Genomic DNA, 20,500 nt, shown 5'->3' on the forward strand with positions numbered 1-20,500 from the left:
GTCTGGAGGTTCTCGTGAACCCCAAGACCCGCCTCCACAAGCTGTTTCCTGGGTGCGCTGCCGCTGTTCATGCATAATTTTATTCGTTCCACTAAACAAAAGCTTCACACTGAATGTTTAATAGCTGTTTTAAGGGACTTGCATACGAAACTAAGGCTATGACATCTAACAATGTTAAATGTATGTTAGTAAAAGAGATCAGTAGAAGAGATAATCGTTTAAAGTAAACTACAGAATTACTCGATTTAGTAGAAAATTAAGGCAGGAACGTTTATAAAGTAATGCGAATTAATCTTCTTTTAGTTCTCAACCTACTTGTATAACTCGTTACTGAATTACGTAAAGTAGCTCCTACGTATACAATTTTATTTCAGACTTTTAGTTTAATCTGCATTAAGGTGAGCAATCGATTTGTGGTTGGGAAAATATATTTTATTTAAAATTCAAAGATTTATAAATTGTTTCAGTAAAGACTTGTCATTACTCCTCTAGGAATATAAAATTATGAATTCAATTATGACAATTTTGTTTTAAGGTTCACTTAAAATTTGTTCGTATTAAAAGTGTGAAATCTTTATAATATGTACATCAGGAGTGATATGTTTAGTCATGTTTGGACTTTTTTAAATGAAACATAACTTAGTAAATGTTTGCTTAAGAAATTTAAATGTGTTTGTGAATAAATATACGTCACTCACTACAGCCGTCTTATGTACATACCGTAAAAAGTTCATATTTCTATCTCCAAGTCTCTCCGTGTATTTGATTATATGTCTAAAAAAATATGAATGCATTTTAGTAGTTTGATTTACTACTAAAAATTCATGCCACTTCTTGTAGACTACTAAAATAAAACTTTTTAGATTTACCTGTCTCAGAACTGGTATTTCCAACCAACCTATTCCCAAAATATACAAAATTTTCCAACGGAGATCAGATTGCACCTACTAGGATAATGGTGAATAAAAAATTAATTACACCTAACATGTATGTCTGTCCATCAATAAAACGGATTAAAAATGATCAAAATTATGTTATGCAAACCCGTTGATGAAAAATTTGATGATTGAGTTCAAAGTTTCACCAGAGTATGCAACCCAAGTATTTCCATATATTGTTGTAAACACGATGACGCCGGAGTTTAAGAAACTGCCGAGTCAGTGAGTGTGAGTCTACCAGTGGATAACAGGAAGTGAATGGAACATTCCGACTGGCCTGCTCTGGTGAGAGGAGTGGTGGGGAGAGAGTTAATCACTTGACCTTGGGAGAGGCGGTGCATGCACCAGCAACACCGGTCCCGGCACATTCTCTTCTGGGTCACGAACAGCCGCAGCCGAGCTCTGCAAGTAACATAGGTGAGTACAAACATTCTTATTGTGTTAACGCCGAGTGAAACATTAACGTATACAATGTTATAACGTAATTCCAGGGAAATGAATTAATTTATGAACGATTGATTGAAAAAACCTGTTAAAACAAGCTAATTTATGAATTACCACACACATTCAATACTTATTCATACTCACTGGTTTTTAAATATACCTTACTATAGAATACCAGAAGCGTTAAACCTTTTAATATCTCGCTAATTCTGATAACTGTGTTTTCCAGTGTAAAAATTCGATTCATAAAACGATAAACCAATTTTTGTAGTAACTAAACTTTCTGTTTCAACTACTAGGAATAAAACTCGGTGGAAAGTTACCGCTTGAATAATCTCAAGGATATCACATTGCCTTTGTTTCTCCTAGCGCGATGAAGGCGTCAGGTAGTTCCGCAACTCCGGGTTTCACAGGTACTCTTATCAAGCAGCAACTGTTGAGCTTGACTGAACGAAATACATTTTTACCAATTGTTCGGACGTTTGTCAGTTTCCCTTGTCACTTAGTTGACAGACTGAGAGCTCAGGGTTGCTGTTAATGATAAGTATGTTTAGATATGGAACGCATATTTACGTAACTATGTTTCGTGCGACAAATTATATTTTGACAAGGACAGATAAGAGCAAAAGGAAATTTCAGTTGATAATTCTTTGCGAAACCTTGTCGTAAATTACAAGAGAGGTAGGCCAAACTGTTGTAGTACAATCTCACACGTAGACTGGTCAATCAACGGTAAGTTATATTGCCCTATTGTAAACCTACAAGTTTCTGCTTTCTTTTATCCAATACTCCAATAATTTGAGAAGTCTACTTTATAACATAATTATTGCTTCTTTTAATTGTATCCTATTTTAACTGCACCCATCACACAAGGTCTAAATAAAAAACCAGGAGTCTGACCCTTATTCATGTTCTACGAATTCCTGTTAACAGAAATGTAAAAAATATGTTTTTAGTTAAAACACTAAATCAAATCAATTATTTGGTTTTAAAAGCTATACATTTACATTGATTTCTTCCACCAACTCTCTGTCCCAGATGAAACTTCTGATACGTGTGATATAACCCTGCTGGGTAGAGCGAGCATTGGGTCATTATACTTTCATCAACTATCTCAGTCTACAATTCAAATATTGAGCGGTTTAGTAAGAATGTATTTTACAAATACAAATCTGCAGCTGCCCGCCCGTCTGTGCGTGTTTTTATAATTTAAAACGTCAAATTTTAAAAACTAACCAACCAATTTTAATCCAAACAGCTAAATTATTAATTAGTTACTGATTTATTATTTTATTTAAAATTTAAACATACAATTCAGTTTGTATAATATTTCTAGAAATAATTAATTTTGTAAAATTAATACCTATTTTACTGTAAATATTTAAATAGCAGCCACTTAGAAATTTAACTAACAAATTTTGAAATTTTCTTTCATTTATAGATGTTATTAACGTAAATAGTTAAATAAAGTATAGTTAGAAGTAATTAGTAGTTTAGTTAAAAAAAGTTATTTCAATAAATAAAAACACACAGATAGACATTACGCGAAAAGAGAGACCATCGCCTGTAGTTGGGTTTCCCTTCGTTTTGTTCATACAGCAATATATACGTTTGTAGAATGAATTTAGAAACGCTGTGTATATTTGTGTTTGTAAAGTCTAAGAATTGCATCATTACCTTTTTTACTTTTTATCTCAGAAGATCATTGCTTAAATTTATCTTTTTAAAATTCTATCTTATAATCTGTTTTTATTATCATTACTTTAAACAATTCACAATAGCTGACCAGTGCAAACTTTTCTTCCATGCTGTGTATTGGCTAAACCGAAACTCGGAACCTAAAACCCAAGGTCAGAATCGCAAGATAAAATTAAATTTCCGACAAGAAAGGTCCAGTCACTTTTTCTCGTACCTCTAATGGTTAAGCTACAAAACGCCATCAAAGTCCAAAGTTTGGTTTAATCCGGAATGAATGAATGAAATAGGTCTACTTTAAACTTCCAGATCCCTAATCTAATGCTCGGACTTAACCTGTTTCCGAATTCCGCTTATCCCCGCATTTAGCCAACTCCTTAATTAGGGGCCTGGGGGCTACGCGTAGCCCCCAGCGAGCCGAAGGCGAGTACATTCAAATACATTTACAATTACTTGATTTTGGTAATAAACTTTATCAATCATCTTGTACTATTATGTTTTTCCTTGGACATAGTTTTTAATTTTATAGTCGTATTCTATAATTGATCGAATATTGGAATTGAAAAAAAAAAAAAAAAATACTTTTACAAGTATTTGATCAATGCGTTAATGTGAATTAAAACATTTTTAGAATGGAGAAATCGGTTTACGAAATAACTATACAATCAGATTAGGCGTTATCTGAAACCATAGTTTTTCAGAAGGTTATCAGATAGCATAATAAACCGTATTACATCCAACCTTCCCTGCTTTGAAAATGGTTAAATATTCAGCTTATGTAACTAGGATTGGCAGTATTTAATTACTAGCATTTACCCTACGCAATTTGAAGCTAAATGAAAAAGAATATATATAGTCAAGTACGGTAAAAATTTGTTATTATCATAATAAAAATTACGAAATCTTGTTTATGTAACCCATACTTTCAAAGTTTCAAAGTATGTGTACAAAATGGCAAATATTACCATAAACAACATACATGGTTCGAAACGGATAAGTAAATATAAAATGTATCCCCTCTGAGTCTCTGTTAGTTATTCAGTTAATCATAATTCAGAAACGGTTTCAGTTATGGCGCTATAAATTTGGATGTTTGTATATCTTATTAAGATTTACTTCTTGCTGAAGTAAAATAAATGTATCGTTAATAGGTTAAATCGGCGGCCTTTAAATTTTTAAAGCCACTTTTAACGAAAACGGACCCGAAAAGAAACAATTTTCAAAACGCGTGTAGCTAGTAACAAAACTGAAATTTTTATGGATTTTGGATTATAAAGAACAAAATAAAAGTTTTTTTACTACTTGACTGCAATCTATTTCAGTCAATAATTGCTGAAATTGGATTGCAAAGGAGTAGTAAATACGTATTTATTCCATTATTTATTATCCGATTACAACAAATATAATGGTCCAAGTTTTTAATTTAAATTCCAGGTAATATTGTGACCCTTCAATGCTCAAAACACTTTTTTTGTTAAAATTATGTTGTAATTTTTCAGCTTTAGATTTTACATTTACAACAATTTACTTATAAACATAAAATCTATTTTTAGAACCCAAGTTATAAAATGTATTTTTGATCAGAACTCATCTTCTTATTTACCCAGAAAATTTATTCGTGTTACTAACAAGACGTGACTTAATAAGATTTGCATAACTTGTTAGTGATATTATTACTTTCCCAAAGTCTTTCACATTAGAACAACTTGATTTAATGTTTCAGAAAAATGGCACCACAATACAAACTGAGCTATTTCAATGTGAGAGGCCTGGCAGAGACGGCCCGATTCCTGCTGTCCTACATGGAGGTGGACTTCGAGGACAACAGGGTCAACAAGGAACAGTGGGGTGTTTTAAAAGCTGGTCAGTATTCACTGTACTTTCTACACGTAGTAATTTACCTGTAGCAATTTGTTTCACAGATAATAATGGATATGAAATCTTTGACTACTTTATGTATCCTTGAGAATTATTAGTGTTATAAAAATATTTAACTTACCTGACGCTTAAAACGTCAGCATATTTCATTATGAACTTAAAATTTGTATGAGAAATTATCGAACCCAATAACAAAATTTACAGTTATGTATTATAATAAATATTTATTTTTTATGTTGATGTTTTTACTACAATAATAACAAATGCTATTTTAGGTACTTGTAACTTAACTTTTAGAACACGATATTTATTCACTTACTGTATATAAAATTATGAAATCGCGAATTTTTATAGCTTTAACGCAGAATCTTTCGCAGCTTCACAAATCAGAAACGAGAAAAAGCAACGAGTATAATATTAACATATTAAATTTAATATTATAAGTAATAAAAATCCGTTTTCTTTAATAGTTCTTAGCTTTTATAATGGACTAATAACATGTCGTTGCTAAAAACATTTACGCTGAATGTTTAGAAATGTGAACCAACATAATTTTTTATGACACTTATTTTTTTCTACCAATGACTTGATTTAACGAGTAGTAATGTAAAGGAAACAAACAATTATAAAACCAGAGTATCAAATTCTCTATTATAATGGGATTAAAACCAACTTTTCTCTACGAATTGTCAATTATCTCATTTAATTTGCAGCAATTCGTCATATTGCTTTAGTAAACAAATGATGGAAATTATGTTTTATAGGAAAATAATTAAATTTTAAGTAGTTAAATAAACTTAATTTAAATATAATTTATTGTTTGGATAGTATATGAGTAAACATTTTATATTTACTTCTTTTTTTACTACGCAATAAAAGTGAGTTTACTATTCTTAATTTTATTATTACAATAATTCAATGTTTGACAGTTAAAAGTTAGTTCCAGTATTGTAAAATTGGACAGTCCAATTTTTAACCTGAAGCAGTTTTGAAACTATTAAAAATATTTATTTTGAAGTTTACGTAAATTTGAGTCTTTGCAAGACGTATTTACCTATTATGGATTATATCTAACTGTTATACTACGTTACCGCTAAATATTACAGATTAGTAATCACTAAATGTTTTTAGTCCTTGAGTTTCAAGTAAACACAATTCATTTTAACATTCATTTCAATTCAATTTAATTCGTTTAACATTCCAAAAAACTCACGGAATACAACTAAACGAATACTGGTCGAGTAAGTAATCAGATGTACATATCTGTCTTCATGTATTGTTTCCAGAACATTCTTTTCTTATTTCTAAAAGACCTTTTATATGATTATAGCCATCATTAATACAAGAGAAGTGTTCATCGGCGTATTTCTATCACACTAATAAACTTAAATAAAATGTCATTTGAATATTCTCGTCATTCGTTAATTTAGTTTCACATAAAAATCTAGCCTGTTGTTATAGAATTGTAAATAATCAATTATGGATAACAAACTTTATAGAGGTCTGGGATTCGCCGATGTTGAGTGATCTCATAACCGTAAAACTTGGTTGAACACTTCTGGAAACCGGGTAGTTCCGTTGGCTGGAAGTTACGGGACCTCTCATACGAATAAACAAAAAAATGTTATTAATGTCTGAAAAAATCTTCGAAGGTCGAGAGTGTCCAAAGAGCGGGAATTCCTAGAGGCCGTTTATCAAATAGGCTAATAGTGTTGAAAAGCTTTACTCCTTCAGAGACGGGAAGCTCTTATGACCCCGAAGGTCCGCTATGTCGGTAGATGCGTTATGCTAGAGACTACGTTAGGCTTAGGAAGCTGATGGTTCTAGAGACATGGAAGATCTAAATTCAAACATTCCAAACAGTTTTTTTGGAACCGTTAATAGATAACTACCTCTCAGACACTAATAGTTTGAGATGTCGAAGGTATCTAAAGACAAAGTGGTTCCAGTGAGCAAAGGCTAGATGGATTCTAAACTGCGTGATCTTAGCTAATAGGTTATACAGTTGATACCTAGAAGTTAGATAGTCCTATAGGTCGATTATACCCAAGATGCTACTGGGTTTCAATGCCGAAAGTATTAAAATGCTAAGGCTGTGGTGGAGTTGTTGGACATAAATGTGGTTAAAGAACCAAAAGTTCTTGCCAAGTATAAAAAATGAGAACTTATAGGTAATCATATTTTAAATCAGTTTTCGCGAAAGAAGTCGTGAATGGCAGTCGTGATGCTGAGACTTGAAGGTCAGTAGGCGGGCTGGAGGTGATTACTTAGGCATGTCTTCCTGTGTTGTGGTTTTTGAGATTTTTTAACCTTCCAAGTAAATTAACAATATTCAAGGTTAATAATAATGATATGTTCACAAAAACAGCGTGACTTAATGTATGTACAATTGAACGTATTGCTTAAAAATTAACGATTTTAACGCTCTTTAGGTCTAACAATGTTCTCAATTATTAGTGTGCCGTAGTACCTAAAAATGTTGACCTTTCAAACTGTTACATCTCAGTACAGCATTTTAATTTTTTTCTTCGTTTAAAAACCAATGTTAAAAAATCAGTGTATGGGGTAAGTATTAAAGTACTACATCACTTATTGACTATCTTGATTTCTTTAAAGTCAAATTATAAAGTTACTTAAGAGGATATTTGAAATTTAATACTTGTATTCCACTTTCGGTAAAGTTAGGTATGGCATTTAACATTTTTTTGGTCTCGGAAAAAAGTATTAAACTGTTGTATACTGATAAATATACTCCCAACGTGCGTTATTACATACAACTAGCTACTCGTGTTAATTGATACTCGGTTCAATGGTTGTAGATCTGCTGATGTGCTCTCACTAGTACTGCATTATTGAGTATTGATTCAGACTGAATATTTCCCGTTGCCAGTAGTGACTAAAGTAAATAGCAGAACAACTTCATACAACTTTTTTATTCCAAAACCATTGACTATCAATTAAAATTTAAATATTTTTATTCCCAGTCCAAAATTTGTTTTAATTTTTTAATGGGAATGGTTGTGTGAGTGCTGAGGGTAAATTAATATTATTAAACTAAAATACAATTGAAAAAAATTAAAACCATGATAGACTATGGAATTTGCCCTTTTAATCTACCTTGCCATCATTTCAGGAAGACCTCGTTTTACATGGTGAGTTGAAATCCGGGCGAATTCTTTCGCTAGCCGTAATTTGCTGAAGAAGCATTTCCGAACCCTTGTTTGTATAACATTTTTTTTTCTTATTTTCTCATGTAGAATGTGGTCCCACAATTCCTGTATATCTTCGTGAATCACCCTGTATGTAGTTGAAATGATGTGTTATACATTTTATTAATATTGGTACAGTTCAAAAGTAAAATATTTTTCTTGTGACAATTAAACTAACAAGGTTCCAAAACTGTTGTCACACGTTACGTTAAATATAAAAGTCTCCAAATAGGATAGATCCTAAATCGTATTCACTAAGACGACACGTTCAGAAACCGGTGTAATTTAGAAGTGTATTATGGTGGGTGGGGATCATGTTGGCGGACAAAGATAACTCAATCCTTTAATACTTGCTTGCGTCACACTGAAACATGTCGAAAGAATGAAATTTATTAAATTTCAAACTCTTTCTTCTTAAAAATATCATGAATAAATTTAGAGTAACTCTTGTAATGAATTATTATCTCAATCAATTTTAGTTCATCATGTACATTGCTCCCTTGAACAAAAGATAGGAAACATGGTTTTAACGAAAATCTATGAATACAATCATAAGTAATTCATTTAAATGATAGTTGTGTTAAGAATATAGGATAATAGCACCGTGATCAAAGCCCTACATGTCCGTACTACTTCACTATCAGTAAACCCAAACATTGTCTACATGATAACAACATTTAATTATAAAGATAAAGCTTGTTCTCCCCATATCTTTCAACATTTCGCATTCATATCTAGCACCATATGCCTTTTGAAAGTAAATTACTTTGGTCTAGTTGTATGTATTGTAATGGTCTTTCTTCTATTTTATCGGTTATACTTAATTTCAAATTATTTTGCCAGCACTGTTATTTTATGCCTTCAAATAATAATTCAACATGCCATTCAAATGATCCATAAAACCGTTTTTGTAAAACTAATATAAGTTTAATAGTAGTTAAGTATTAATAGTTACGTTAATTATTATGTTTATGTAAGAATTTTAGTCCAGGAACTGATCGGATCAAACTAAATTGCTGTTATAAATTTATTTTCTTATCAAAACTAGTGCATTGTTTCAGCGCATCGTGTTCTTTGTTATTAATCGGTTTTATTAAATGATTTTTACATACTGTATTTATTTTATAATATAAATTACTGTCAAGATATAGATACTAAATTCCCAACAAACCACATTTTGTCAACAATCAACACAAATATACGCTATTTTTTTCTCAATCTTCAAAATACGAGTATTACTACTGGCTGAGCGTTACAGCAGCCTATCACTTGGGAGTTTGGAAAAATTGAAGTTTCAGTTCTATATCATTTCTATAATGGTGCATGTCACTCCATAGGATTTGGCTGAGCGCAAATAACTTTTTTTCATTGGTCTCATGGGTAACCGGAATGGGAGCGAGAAAATTTCAGAATAATAAATTTAAAAACATATGAGAACAATCATGCCATTTAACATGTGACCAATTTTTTTAATTGTTCGATAAAACACGGCATTGTTACGATTAAGTTATTATTTTGCAAGATTTTCACGCCATTTTCTTGACCATCTTTGCTATCTGAAATGTCGAATCCTAGATAGGAACTCGTTTAAGTATTCTCAAAGTTAAAGTTTGACAAGACTTTAAGCTATTATTGGGTTTGAACTGATGTCGCTTTATCACATTGATAATAATGGGAAATCAATAAGCAATACGAAGACGTTCCGTGTACGTTTCTGAACATATTAATGCTTAACCTTTATCTCTTCTTCATAGTCGTTGAGCGCTACGGACGGTAAGAGATTCTTCGTAGGAGTAATGCTGTCGTAAAATATTTCCTTCCTTCATATCTGGTATTAGTTAAAGATTTCAACTCATACATAAACACTGGAGTCTCACTTCAACGGTTTTTAATAGCCATCCAACAACCAGGCCTTGTACTACTATCTACAGGATGCATGTGAATCCTTTAGATGGGTTCTAGTTACCAATCACAGTAAAACGTCTAGGTTGTGATCGTTTGTAAGAATAGTGTGGTAAAATTTACAAATTCTACTACTTACAATTGAAGTAAAATTACGGGATTGCATGTTAACTTAAAATTAAAGAGTAGCCTTCTCTTTATTTCAGCTTATTGTTTTATCTTAATATTCCTATTATTATTATGTATTAATAAATTAATGAGATTGCTTTTTACTCTGAACAGGATTGCCAACAATGCACACGGGTTTGAATACGCAGAACTCCTTCCCCCGTTGGCAACAAATTAATTATATGTCCAACAAATTCCACTTATTTCGAAGACAAACAACTCAAGGCTACAATTAAATCAAACCAACTTCGACTCGTTATCTTTACCTAATGGGTAATATCCCCCTACATTAAAATATATAAAATTAACATGGTGGTTTTCTTACATGGGGACTGTAAAAAGACAATCAGAAAGCAAATACAATTATGTTTGATATAATGGGTTCAGTACAAATGGAAGAGACGTGTAAATTTATTTGATTTTAAAACGTTAATTTATATTACATATATAGTCAAACCTCCTTGTATCTCATATAATCTACTTCATATTATAATATTTTAATTTAAAATACAATGCGTGGAGCGCTGATTTAAGAATCAGTCATTGCTTTTAACTAGACATTGTATTTAGAGATGGAGTTTTACAGTGATAAAAATCTGACATTCGATGGATTCATTCTTTGTTTCTCAGAGCTCCTTCTCAAACAATTGAGCTCTAAGTAAGGGACGTTGTTGAGACCTCTAAAACGTTTTCCCATTATACAGTCGAGACTATTTTTGGTATCTCTTTCTAGGTTTTGCAACAATCGAGAAACCATATTCTGTGAAATCCATGAATTAAAATGTAAGCACTTTGAAGGAAGTCAATGAAATTATAAAAATAATTATGACATAGGTTATTTTATTAAACAATAAACTGTGTTAATTTATACTAACACGTGACCTGAATACGAACAATGTAAAGTTATCAGTTCATGATAAATTGTTTGTATAAAGACGATTTCCACGTGGAGATAAATAACATTGCATTTTTTACATCAGATTGCTTTTTTTAAATGGTCTGATTCAATGATAAATATTAATTTGTTTGTAGGGTAGCTTTGTATTCATAGTTTATAAAAAAATAATAGTTGTATATTATTACAAACTTTTTTTATAAAATTAAATCGATTCTTGTTTTGAGGAAATGTTTCACAATATCCTATAATATTGTGTTTGAAACAAGCTATTTAAAAATACTAATACAATTTATTGTTATTTTATGATTTGTCTGATATTTTTTCAATTAAACCCTCTTTATATACACTTTTGTCAACAATTATTAATGGTATTTATTTTATCAATGCTATTACATCCATTGTAAAGTTCAATCAATTAAATATTGTGTTGTATATATGTAACTTTTCTGCAATTACTAGTATTATTTTTTCCTTAAGATGAACTCTGAGTGCATAAAAGGTTATTTCTGTTTCCATAATATTGATAGTTCCAATTAGTCAAGCGATACAATTGATCAAGTTTCAAGCACTCTGTGTACAAAGCCCCTGCAGACACTTTACAATGAGTTTACTGTAAAATATGCTGTTCCATTTCTGATTTTACTACCAAACAATTACCCAACTATCGAATTCCAATTAATTTATATTTTTGTTATTTTACAAAAGTAACTAATAGTTTGACGGGAAAATTATAACTTTGAATGAATGTTATCGATAATTGTGCCAAAGTAAGTGTTTAGAATAAAAAAAATACGTATTAGTAAAATGTAGCGAAAACAAAATTAAAGTGTTAGAAATACATGAAGAGAATAGCCAAAACAAGAAGTAAATTATGGAAATCATATTTTAAGAATATATAACAAAAATACAACGAATTTTATCAGTTTATGTAAATTTTGTAGAAAATTACAACTACAAAATATAGTTTCTCATGGATAAACCAACACACCAAACATTAGATAATTCCAATATGGATGTTATCATTTCATCTTCTTGAATATTTATTTTTTGTTATCAGAGGAATGGTATTACGACTACGGATGGTTCCACAAAATCATTCAGTAAAGAGACAACACAATGAGGCATAACTAAACATCAATCGGCCTATTTTTCCCCATGCTTTTTGAACATTACCTGGTAATTTGAGGAATGGACTGAAAAATGTACTGCTTGGTCAAACTAAGGATAACAAATCCCCCCTCATAAACCTAGTGTATTCGGGAGGTCCTTCCTCCTCACGTTTTTAAAATTTTTGTTTATCGTTGCTACAATCTTAAAAATTATAAAAAAAGTAAAGATGTCTTATTTTGGACACTTAACCTGGACCAATCTTCATCCGATTTAGAATTTATTCCCTCGAAGCTACGAAATTCTTTGTCTTAGGTTGCTGCGTGCCACAAGTTTATAAATTCTCAATACTTTGCTTGATTTGTATACCGTAATTTCCCCGTGAGATACCAAAATTGATAGGTGAACATATTCCAACCATTTATAATCAAGAATGCAAGCCTCTATACATTTTCTTCTTCTATGGGACCTACTGCCAATTAAATTTTGTTACTAAAGACACATTTGGCGTGTTCCTAATATATTCCTTAATATAAATGGGATTTTAGTATAATTTAAAAATACAAGTATGGAAAATATTTTGTTTTAGTATTGACATAAACATAACAGAAGAAACTTTTTTTTATACGCCAATTTCAAATTGTCATTGAATGACTTGAGGACAAATTATTTTCCAAGTTCTTAGTTCATCTAAGATCTTTTTTCTAAATTCACTTTTCCTTCGTTTTCAAGAATTGTTTTAAGTACATTTCTTATAGTTTTCACTGTATTAACAGATGCCAATAAAAGTATCATTAGAGTAATGCAATATTACCATTTGACACTATAGATGGTTTTCTTTTTTTTATATTTCCTAAATTTATTTTTACTTTTATGGCAAATACAAAATCGTAATGGTTTAACGCACACCGTTCAAAGAAAAAAAAACCTAAAAGGATTAGAAAGTATGGAGAATTATGTAATATGTTGTACGGCAGTTTTGTAAGTATAACGAAAGCTTCCGGGTCTTTTTAAGAACTTAGTTAAGATAGTTGTATAACATTCTGCAAAGTTTATAAATTTTATCAGTTATAGTATGAAAAATATTAAGGTGTTTCCAGACATTTTTCACTTCCCAACTGTATGTTTCAAGTAAAAGCTTCCCAAGATATCTAGTTTTAACTTACTCAAATGAGCATGTAATTAATCCTGTGTTTCATGAAATGACAATGAATGTAAGTCGGGTTTATATACTTGTGTGAATAATGCTCATACCGAGAGAGAGGGAGTTCCGATTGGACCTCTTCTTGCTTGAAACTCATTACAACTTTCCCGAGCTTTGTGAATGGCTGATCAACGCGACAGAAGTACTGGCTTCAAAAGCTGTACTCTCTTTTGATATATTTTCTTTGTTAATTGCACGCTTTTACTGATTCATTTCCAGGAATTTATCACGAGGTTCCTGTTATGTCTTTGTAGCTCGTTGTTTATGTATTAGGTAAAATTGAAAGTACAAAAGTAACGTAGAAAACACAGTCTTCTGTAGAAAGGTATAATTTAACCATTCTCTTTGTAGCTTTAGTATATGCCTAAGGAAAGTATTATCTTCATATCCTATTAATTAAAGGAAATGATTCTAAACAGCTATATATACAGAGTGAGTTTTACGTCCTGGCACACCTGGATATATCTTAAACGGCCCGAGATATCTATGTGAAACCTTAACCCTACCTATTTTAACATATTTTTTTAATTTTTCAAGTTGTTGAAAATTTTGCCCCCCTTTTCTAAAGGGGGATAAGGGGGGCAACTCAACATTTTCAAATACAAATACCTATCATGCGACCCCTCATTTTAAAGGGAATTATATCCAGGTGTGCCAGGACATAAAACTCACTCTGTAGGCTATGTAGGTAATTTTTATTGTACTACTGTGTGTTGCGATCACTACGTCATATTATTGCATGTAATCATAATATAAAAGTATTACAACTTAGGTACCTAATTGTATAGGGCTGGCGGTGACGTAAACGTTACTTGAACTATATGGATGGGAAGAGCTGAAAATGTGATTTGCTTCAACTTTAAAACATTCAGGAGCTCTAAAATAAATACTAGGACAGTCAGGGTAATGAATTTAACAATTGAGGATATTATCAAACTATTAGCGTTCGCCAACGTTCGTACGGAAGACGGATTAATATTTTAGCTAACTACGGTTTCTAAAAATCGTCCTTCCTCATAATTTTGATAATGGTCTTTATTATTACTTTGATAAGGTTCAAGTAATTAATTGGTAATAATCGATGTTATGACGCTGTAGCGATGTTAGCCATAGACGTGCAGACAATAATGGAGATATTCACATCAATTTACAAGACAAAACTTATGTAGTATAATATCTTTCAAATTATGCTTTAATCAAAGTAAACACCGGCTTTCTTGTAGTGCTGCATGTCGCAAAAACTCCCAGAAAGTTAATAATCAAAATGATTTAATTCGATTAGTATTTTATTTAAGAAAACTATGAAATTATCTGGTATTTACGATCATATACTTTCATTTCACGTTTTATAAGACTAGGTCGTAGCTATCCACTTACAATATATCTATCTAACTTTTGTTTAATTGAAAGATAAGCGCCATCTTATCAACCCAAACTAAATAGTGACCGTATAAGTTTATTATAAAACAAATAATAGCTGTTTCACTTATATTAATATATGCACAGATTTCAATATAAAAACAATCTTTTTGTAATGTATTTATTAACGTTCCACACAAAAACTGGATGGTACGGTAACCTTCGAAATATTATCTTTGTTTAAACAAGCTTTAAAAGCTTGCAGCAAGATGCCAGTTCTCGGAATGGCGGGCGGTGGTAATGCATCATAGTAAACTGTCATCACCTTGGCAACAATGCGAGATTCTCCGGTAACAATTATATCAATACTGACTATCCTGTTGCAGCTATGCCTTTTGGCAAGATGCCAGTTCTCGGAATGGCGGGCGGTGGTAATGCATCATAGTAAACTGTCATCACCTTGGCAACAATGCGAGATTCTCCGGTAACAATTATATCAATACTGACTATCCTGTTGCAGCTATGCCTTTTGGCAAGATGCCAGTTCTCGGAATGGCGGGCGGTGGTAATGCATCATAGTAAACTGTCATCACCTTGGCAACATTGCGAGATTCTCCGGTAACAATTATATCAATACTGACTATCCTGTTGCAGCTATGCCTTTTGGCAAGATGCCAGTTCTAGAGGTAGACGGGAAGCAACTGTCCCAGTCTGTGGCGATCTGTCGTTACCTTGGCAACCTGGCAGGACTCGCCGGTGAAAACCTGTGGGAAAACACACAGATTGACGTCATGGCTGATACTCTCACAGATGTTCGATTGCGTGAGTTGTTTGTAATAATTTGTTTTAATTTACTTTACCTACCAATAAATTTTTCCTGAAACCACCCTTAAAAACCACATATGTGTTTATTGCTTATGTATGATTTTAGGTTTTTATTATTATGGATAACTACGTAGGCAATAAAGGTGTTGTAATAAATACGGTTTTTATAGATCACAAAAGAAAATCTGTTTTGACTTGGAAGAAGCCACTTGTAACACATGTAAACATTTTGAAGATTTAGACTACTTAGAATTTTGATTATCTAATAAAAATATTTGCAAAATCTCTTTGACTACTATTACATATACTATTTTATAGTGTATATATATATATATATATATATATATATATATATATATATATAAATTGGATTGTCTAGTGTAATGTTCAACTTACACAGCAGTAGTTACAAAGTACCATAGAACAGTTCTCTAACATTACTATAAAATTGGTCTGTTACTTATTTCACACAATACAGCGAACATTGAATAAAGCTGAACATAATTATTTTAAGTTGTACAACGTCACTACAATGTTTGGTGGTTACACAGAATATTGATATGCAATCTGCCATGATTGTATTAAAAGACCTTGTGTACTATATAACTAACACAGCATCCAATAAATGTACTTTGAAATAAACATTTAACTTCTTAGATGCCGACAAGTATAGACCGTGAATATAGTATTTTTTGGAACGAACAATGTAGGTTCATTTGACATAACGTCTTGTTATTCTATAACTATATATTCTGTATTGACTTTTACTCTTGTGTGTTCAAGCTATCTCCGCTTTCATATGGGAACCCAATGAGGAATTAAGAAAAGCCAAGAAGGATACTTACATCAAAGGAGACGCTGCCGTTTTACATGGAGAAGCTCGACGCTATTGTAAAGGAAAACGACGGCTATTTAGCTAACAAAAAGGTAAGAATGTCGAACTAGAAATGTCGAGATCAACGTATTGACATTAATGCGCTTAGATACGTAGCCAGAGAATCGGGTCACTAAATCAGATCGTGCTCCTGAATTGGCTCTACAACTGCCAGGAATTCCATCACTTGCGGTTGACTGTCAATTGATTATCCAATTGGTTGATCGTATTAGATTGAGTAGATGACAAGGGTAGAACTCAGTTATAAATGAGGAAGGTATCCGGCTATTTTGGGGGAATTGCTTCTGAAGTACTCAGCCCGAGTTAATATTTAGTTGTAGTTCTGGAACTACTAATATGCATAACTCACATTTGAAGATCTTTATTAACAGGCATTTGATTGTCTTCATGAAAGAAGTGAAGTTTTTAATAGGTTGTAACAAGCTGTGCAAGTAGTTGTTATATTTATTAAATTGAAATCCCAGAAAATATCAAATAAAGTGTTGAATAGGAATGGGAAATGTAAAAGTGTAAACTTTTACCGTCAACAACAAAATCCTGTTTTTGTTGTTTGCTGTTATATTACGCCCATGTGTTTAGTCACATCATTGATTGTAATTTAACGTGTTTACGATTGACGGTTTATTTGTAGGAAGATTGTTTTTTGGGGAGTCAAGTCAATAGGGGAGTCAAGTTATGTATACTACATGTTCCGCCTTCCAATAGGGTGTTAATGTAAGTTAAAATAGATGAGAGCTTGGCACATCGTATTTCCTTCCCTGCCACTTTCAACATTCTCTTTTTAAGTTATTCTTTAGTAAAAAGTAGAGATCGATATTGTCTCTATTCCCAGATACTAGTTGTTCTACACTTCAACTTTACTGAAAGCTTGTTTTAAGCGTATCTAAATGATATATTAATAATTTCCATAACCTACGAAAATGTTAAAAAATATAAACAGTAATGTAACAGACTTTGACGTTTATTGCCCGAGTATTGGAATCCAAAAATTGTGTTTAAAAAATGAAATAATTTATGCATTTTGCTAGAACGCTTCCATTTCGATCCAGTATGTTTCCAATTTTACAGTGCTAATTAAGCTATACATACTTATCTGATATAATTTTTCCATAAATATTGGAAGAGTTTAGCTCAATAACGTTTGGGGACACAACTCTTTCATGATGATAAACTGTCAAAGGTCTTCTTGTCAGCGATCCATTGATGTGTTTTCGTTAAACTGGATCTTCCTTTAAACTATTACTATGTTTAATTAAATGTTCATCGTTTAAGTTATAGAATATTTAAAGGGTATGGCGTGATTTTGTACATTTTAGCATCACAAAACAAATTAAGATTTTCAGGGCAAATAAAACTGTTGAGATGTAATCTCCACACGTGACCTTTTGATTAAATACGGACGGGTGAAAGTGGAGCTCGTTTTATTTTTCATAACCGAATCGGTGGCAAGTCGAAGTTTTAAATGAAACATTTACGCTAGTTTGCTTTCTTTAATCTTGATATTCTGTGGACAAACAGCTTATTTGTATATGGAAGAGTCAAATATAAATGAAACATTTTACTTAAGTATATGAGACACTGATAACAACTTTATCTATACTAAGAGGCATTTATACCATTGTACTGCGATATTTCCGATTGTAGGCTAGGATTTTGTTATTGAAGCTGAGATATTTATTGTTTCAAAGTAAAAAAAAAAACTATTTGTTAAAATTTCTATTTTATTATTTTTTGGGGATATAATTATTACGTTTGAAATAATGAACCACTCTGGTAGCAATCACGGGTTTTCATTATTTATCTACCTTTTCAAAATTATTTAAAACAGAGGTCACTTAAGAGATTTTATATTTGAAAATTGTTGGGTATATTTATCAGTAAAATTAAGATGTCTCCTTTAAAAAATATGATTGCAGTTACATACCGTATATCATAATGTTGTGAGGAGAACTATTCCGCATCATATAATCGCTTACTCATATATCTGTAGACGGTAGGTTGTTTTGTTGTATTTTTTTACAAAATACACACGTCATAACGAACTCAATATCTTCCAGGACAAAACTCCCATTCTTTCTTAATAGTCTTAAACACTATTCATATAAATAAGAGTCTGGATAAACTCGAACATCTTTTTGCCTATGGATCTTCTGCTGAATTACATTTAAAATGTCAATTTATTGTACCTTAGGTTAATGTTTTCTTGTTAGTTTTGATTTACAGTTTTTTCTTTGTTGCATTTTGTGTTTTCTATAATTTAGAAGTTTTGTAATTCATACATTATAAATACAGATTGAATTTATAAAGAGCTGTGTGTTCTTACGAGGCATGAACTGGCTTTTGGACTTGCTCCCTACGTATAGGCGAATTCTCTTTGCAGAAAGGTATTCCTATTGCATATATAAAGTGAAAGCTGTTTTGTACTTTCGTGGGATAAAAGATTAAATGAAATGAAAAGATTGACATATGATCTCAAAAATAATCCCTTATTAAAGGACAAAACTCGTGTTATAACGTCAGACAGTTGGCATACAATATTTTATATAAAAAATGGATTTGTACGAGTAAATTGTAGTGCTATAGATTTTTTATCTAATTTATTGTTAATAATTATGTTTCATTTTTAGCTCTCCTGGGTGGACTTCCTCTTCGCCACCATTACCGAGTTCGTGAGCTATGCTACAGACGTACCTGACGCCACCGCCGACTACCCTAACCTGCACGCGCTCAAAGAGAAAATCTTCGACTTGCCCCAGATCAAGAAATGGGTCGAAAAGAGACCAAGCACTGCCTTCTGAGAATGGGAACAGATCAATTGTTTACCGTCCACAGTTATATTAATGTTTTCTGCGTTAATAAGTCGTCAATACATTCGCACGTTTATAATACTTTTGAAGTAATAAAATAGTAAAATCTAAATATATTTGAAATATTATCAACATCCTTTTAGTTGAAATGAAATGAGAAACTTTATTTCACATAGTAAGCATTATATACGTACGTACATATTTTTAAGTGAAATATGTTCCCAGCAAAGGCATATGCCTGTGCGCTGGGAACGAGCTCTAAAAGTCTACTAAACAAATATAGCAACCATAAAGTATAAATATAAATAAGGTAGTAGAATTAATTCAAAGAAACAAAAAATTAACTCTTGAATCAATTTATGAATAGGGTTAACATAACTTAAATGAGCGAATTAGAAATAGATCAGAAAAAAAGGTAATATAATTTGAGACTACTTATTCGATAAGGTAATTTCAAATACCTAACTTGTAAAATTATGTAACACTGTAAAAATGTTGGCATCTTTTCGTCCTGCATGTGAAACCATCAATAAATACAAGAGGAATCAGCAATTTCTCTCTCTAAGAGTTATACACCACTATTATACAACACAACAGTTATACCGTCTCTGTTGTTCTTTGTTTCTAGGTCGAAGCTTTTCATATTGTTAGATTTTATAGTTGAATGTCTATTGAGAACAACAGAGTTAAAATTTACATTTAAATATAAACTTTCTCTTATAAAACACAATGTTTCTGTGTTAAAGTCGCAACAATGAGGACTCATCATTTACAATTTATAAGTAATCGTAAAAGTGCCATGCGCCAGTTGTTGGTTGATCGATAAAAACGTCCAAAACTGCCTTTAAATATATTACTGAAAGCAACACTAGTTAAGCTTTTGAGGGCTAAATATTAATAAAGCTCCAAATAAAGTTGTACAAGCTTCAAATTAATTATAGGCTTAAATTTTAATCATAACATACTCTGCCTACTTACGATATGATGTTCACTCAGTTTTTCTTGTATAAAAATAAAGCTTCATCCATATTTCGATGACGCTCTACCAATAAATAATAACCTCTAAACTGGTTTCAAGAATCTCTCATTTGACTTCAATACTCCAAAAGCATTTTTTCTTTTAAAGATTTAGATTTTACAAATGAAATGGCAATCTTTAATACAATTAAAT

At 31.6% G+C, this 20,500-nt stretch overlaps 1 pseudogene; it reads left to right on the top strand.

Annotated features, from left to right (window-relative positions):
• Window positions 1-1,997: 1,997 nt before the first annotated feature.
• LOC124357808 lies at window positions 1,998-19,441 on the top strand (annotated as a pseudogene).
• Window positions 19,442-20,500: the final 1,059 nt, after the last annotated feature.

The sequence above is a fragment of the Homalodisca vitripennis genome, chromosome 3 (genome assembly GCF_021130785.1).
Source record: "Homalodisca vitripennis isolate AUS2020 chromosome 3, UT_GWSS_2.1, whole genome shotgun sequence".
Lineage (NCBI taxonomy): Eukaryota > Metazoa > Arthropoda > Insecta > Hemiptera > Cicadellidae > Homalodisca > Homalodisca vitripennis.